Source organism: Phanerochaete carnosa (assembly GCF_000300595.1).
Source record: "Phanerochaete carnosa HHB-10118-sp unplaced genomic scaffold PHACAscaffold_8, whole genome shotgun sequence".
NCBI classification, from domain to species: Eukaryota; Fungi; Basidiomycota; class Agaricomycetes; order Polyporales; family Phanerochaetaceae; genus Phanerochaete; species Phanerochaete carnosa.
The window spans coordinates 2,201,419-2,206,430 of NW_006767635.1; the positions used below are offsets into that span (position 1 = coordinate 2,201,419).

The 5,012-nt window shown below is 53.5% G+C and overlaps 1 protein-coding gene across 1 annotated transcript in view; it reads left to right on the forward strand.

Moving 5' to 3' along the window:
• The first annotated feature begins 3,874 nt into the window (after positions 1-3,874).
• The window catches only part of PHACADRAFT_261536 (uncharacterized protein), a 2,795-nt gene continuing 1,657 nt past the window's right edge, over positions 3,875-5,012 (forward strand). Inside the window, exons 1-2 of the mRNA XM_007399133.1 lie at positions 3,875-4,309; positions 4,370-4,727. The gene's annotated coding sequence lies outside the window, so the exon portion shown is untranslated. The remainder of the gene's footprint in view (positions 4,310-4,369; positions 4,728-5,012) is intronic.

A 5,012-nucleotide genomic window follows, 5' to 3' on the forward strand; every position in this document is an offset into this window, starting at 1 on the left:
TTGTCCGCCGGGTGCCGCAACCACGGGCGCTTTGACAATGGCCTGGCGGACAATCGGCTCAGCTGCCGGGTTGCCGAGTCGCCGGGCCGCCGGATACCGGGAGGAAAAATATGGCATTTTCTTACTTATTTTTTCAGGCTGTTTTCGCATATTTTTTGCGACCAAAAAGTTCCAAATTTCTCTCGTGAAGCAGACAGCGATATATCTTTGGACGATCAGTGTACGTGATCTCTGGTGCGGACAGTTTCTTATCCTTGCAAATTGCTGTAATTTCCCGATTTCTGCAGTGTCGTACATGTCTCGGTTGTGGTTTCTCGTACACCCTTTTCTGGCTCGGTATTATCAGGCTCACATGCATCTATTATCTGGCCGTGGAAGAGTTTGAGTAGTTACATATTCGCTGGCCGACATGGTTATGTACTTGGTTCATTACATTGCGATGTGTTACGATTGACGACACTCTATCGCCCGGGTCGCAAATACATCAAATCTGCGTAGATTCGGCGGTGAGTGTCTTATACTCTGGTAGTCGTGGATTTGGAAAACTCACCAGCTGTAGGACGGTGTGTTGGGAAGACGATGACGTGAACGCCCCGAGACCCCGGCTGGTGCCCGTCTGCAGCAAGCTAAACGCGACAACTGGCGCAGCTGGAACGTACAACTCAGGGAGTGGGGCGGGATCTTTCCCAAACAATTTATGCGAGATCTTCGTACGCGATTGAGGTTGCATGACGATGAACAATCTGTGAGGCTTCTTATGGTGTGCGAGGGCGGAGTTGAGATTCGCTCGGTCAAATGTCTTCGCGAGGGAGTCAGGTAGTCGCGGTGCCTACGGCCGGCATTTGCATGGGCTCGAACAGGAGGACATCTGCATTCGTAATGATGAGGAGCATGTCCCCAGACTGCGTCTTAGGCGGATACAGTATCTAGGTCAGCTGGGTGTGTGGAAAGATGAAGTGAGAGCTCACCTCGACAACATCGCTCTACCGGCCATCATGTATCCAAGGTTCAAACCCCCGAATAACTGTCCGTCGCCCGGACTGACTGCCAGTGGAGGCTCCACAGCTGGCCGCGACACGTGCAGAAAAACGATTACGACATCGTACAAGCTGCCGAACGAGAGCTGGAGGGTGATGCCATTGACGTACACGGATGAGGTCTCGAGCGATAAAATTTACGCTCAGCTGGCGGACGGTATCATCGACGTTCCCATAAGTACTAGCAGAATCGCCTTCCACGAAGCAGTCAGGCTAAAAACCGCAAGGTCTGGCTGGGGATGCACGGTGAGTCCTGCACAAACCACGATCGATGAGAGCCCAACGACGTACCCGCAAACATCCTCACCATCGAACAGGCTAACAGACACTCCATCCAATGCTCCAGATATCAGCGGAGGGCTGCGACTCATATGTGTTTGTCGAGTTCCGGGTGGGTGCTGGGTGCAGTGACGACAGAGCTCGCGGCCTTGCCACTTGCTGCGCCGCTTTGCAGTTGTGCCGACGCCGAACTTCTTCACCGCCGTACTTGCGACCAGATGACATCTATAGTGTCCGAGGGCCGATGCGCAGGCGGCGTCAGCCTTTCGCAAGTTTATAGCTTGGAGACCGGAAGGAGAAAAGAGGATGTAGTCGGGCTTGTCGTTGTCTGTCTCTGGTCGGAGTACGCAGGTGTTCGAATCGGTCTCCGATGAGGCCCTCGTCGCTATACGCCCATCGCCCTGTGACTAGTGAGCGAGCTTGCGAGTAAGAAGTAGTGGATACACTCACAATGCCAGGGAAAGTAAGGCTCACGCCGGGCTTCAGATGGCGAGGGTCCAATTCCTTGAAGGCTGTCAGTTATGACCCAGCATAGGTACGAGATAGCTACGCACAATCGCACACGCCCGCTCTGCCGCTGTCCCAGCTTCTTCGGGCTCTCCAAGCTATGTCGTCCGTCTGCACATCGATATCTTCTCCGATACTGAGGATATTCCCCTCGCGTTGAACTCTCTGGGTGGATCGAGGACCGTAATATCTCAGCGATCGGTACCGGCTGGCAGCACAGGTCCTGCTTCAAGCCCATGGCAAACGGGTAGTCCGAAGTACAGGCCGGTGATAGCGAGGGAGTTAATCCTGTACTTATAGGGATCAGTGGCAGGTGCCTTGATAATGTTGTCGACGTTGGGAGCGGCTCTGGGAGCCATTCAGCTTACGACGACGAGCCAGCACGGTCAAGACGCACCACGATAGTACACCCTCCCGACTTCGCATCCCCACATCCCGCGGTCCACCGTATCGTCTCTAATTGTTGAACCACTCCCGATCAGACCACTCTACCGGCTTCTGCAGGCTGTGGTCGTGCGACGCTGCTTGCCTTCTCGGGATCCGAACGTTCAGCTCCTTGACACATAAAGCCTCGCTCCTGGATTCATGAACGACGGCGAGCTCATGCACCTGTGAATGATTGATCGATCAAGACTTTGAGCGCAGCCTTGGCGCGTTTCCAGGTGAGCACTGTCAGTGTTTAGAGCTGCGGCTCGGCGTTGATAGATAACGTGACGAGAACCAGCGGGGGAGGGTGTAGCAGGCTTAATGGCTGGAGAAATGATGAGCACGATGATAACGCAGTATGAGAGACGAGTACAAACCAAGAATGAGCTAACAGGCTGCAAGTCGACTCATTGGCGGTAACGCCGGCCGGTAGCGCCGATCCTGTTCCAGGCCATAGCAAAGCGGTAGTTCTTCATTCATGCTGACGAAAGGTGCGACAATGGAGATACTGAGCGTCCTGGGGTTGACAATAGGGTTCTTGACCCTGGTGTCCGCGCGGGGATGGCTCTGAAGCGCCATTTAGCCAATGACATCGGGCTAGCACTGCCAAGACGCACCATAGCAATATACCCTCGCGACCTCGCGACCTCGCATCTTCTGACATCTGCTATCCGCCGCCTCATCTCTGCCTCAATGAGCTTGCTGATTGCGAGGTAAAACCGTGAGCGCGGCCTCGACGCGCGTCCAGAGGAGTATGATCTGGTGGGGCGCGTAGAACTGCGCTTCTGCGCTAATGGATGGATTGGCGAGGCCTGGTTGAGAGAAACATGCGGTTGCAGCGACTACGGCAATGGTGAGCACGACGTTAACACGGACTGAGAGACGAGTGCGAACCAAGAATAGGACGGCGGTCCGTGACTTGGCTTATCAGCGAGTTGAGCTTGAGCTACATGTTGCGAAGTCGAGCATCGCGAGTCATGAGAGCATGCTATGCAGACGCGAGACTGAATATACTGATAAAGTGAAGATGGGTGAGAGAGAGCAAGCTGTTGATGTTGAGTCTCACCATTTCGCGAGCGCCAGCTTTATGCCACGGGGATAAAATGATATTCAAGTTATATATCTAATTGAATTTTTCGGCCTACCCACCACATACAATCTACAAACAGAGTACTAGTACGGACAGGGGCAGGCAGGCAATTGGGTAAGAAATGGCAGGATAAGGTGTGATAATTTGAGCAGAGAGCGCACAGCTGTCCTCCGAGAGACTCAGACCACGGAGAGCAATTACCGAAGGTAGGGACCATACACTAACTATCCGGCACCGTTTCGCAGAAGTAGACATTCATCCGCGAGGAAATTGCGCTCCCAGACGAATTTTGGGTTTGATACCGCATCTGCAGGGCGTCGCGGTATGTTGCGAAGCCCGGTCTCGCGAAGTTTGTTGGGGAGGCGGTGTTCGGGAAGTAGCGAGTCCATCGATTTGAGCAACATTCCTCCTGCTTCTCGTACGTCGCTCCTCTGGCTCATCTCTGCATCCTAGCCTCACATCTTCAGAGAATTCGTGGCGGTGCGTTTCCTGCCTCCGAGTAAGTGCTAATGCCCGACGCGTTAGGAGAATGCCTGCCCGAAGAGCTTGTCCACGCCGTCCTGGTACGACTCGATGACCGCGAATATTCCACGGACAGGGCATCAAAGCGAGGCCTCGCCTCTTGCAGCTTGACTTGCCGCCACTGGGCTAAGGTCATCAGGCCCATCCTCTTCGGATGTCTCACTATCAGCAGCGCGGAGGATGTATCCCAACTTTCCGCGTTCCTCAGTGCTCCTGACTTCCTCGATTGTCCCATTCGAGACTGCATTCGCAGTCCAGATCTTGTCGAAGATCAGACATCCCCCGGCATCTCATGGGGCCACCAGTTCTTTCTCAGGCTTCACGAACAGCTCCATTTCGTCAACTACGTCAATTGGATTGTAAAAGGCACTCTACCGGACGACCAGGCTCAGCCAGCATCGAAGCTGCCATCGCTTCCGTTTGCTCTGCTGCCCAAAGCACTACCTATGTATACAATGCGTCTGGAGCACGTCACCCTATCTAACCTACAGCTACCATCTACTCGCAGTCTGATAAGCTTTGTCAAACACTTGCGGATTCGGGTACTCGGGCTTGACAACATTGTCTTCCCAGAGGGGAGCCCCAGCCTTCGACGTGTCCTGCAGACAAGTTCCTCGTCTCGAAATCGGTGGTACAGCCATCACCATATCTTTCAAAACTGTATCAGCAAACCGCAGAGCTTTCCGTTCTGGTTCGAATTGTCCAATACTCTCTTCGCCGGCCAACGCTGCCCGCCACTGTTGTGCGATGACATTGCGCAAACAATAGCGAAAGTCTTTGCGTTGTCTCATCAATGCAAAGATGTTATCCCTACCTTAGATGCGATTTGTGAAAGTTCTCCACTGGTAACTGGTGAATCGACATATGTGAGTGATAATATCTTTCATATGGCTGAGCAGATCTGTAGTAATGGCCCTGAAACAGGTCTACCGGTACTGTAAACCTCAGACAAATATTTTGCTCGCCGGCATACGAATAGCCTGCGACGGCTCCCGTCCACGCATCATAGAGGTCTTCTTCAGTTGTGCACATACTGGCGACATTGACATTTCTTCGCTATTCGCGTCAGCTAGAGGCCGCGCTCATCAACACGAACGGACCTGATGCTCTCGCACTGACCATCGAGTGCCAGGCCGGAGAAGCTGGCAGGA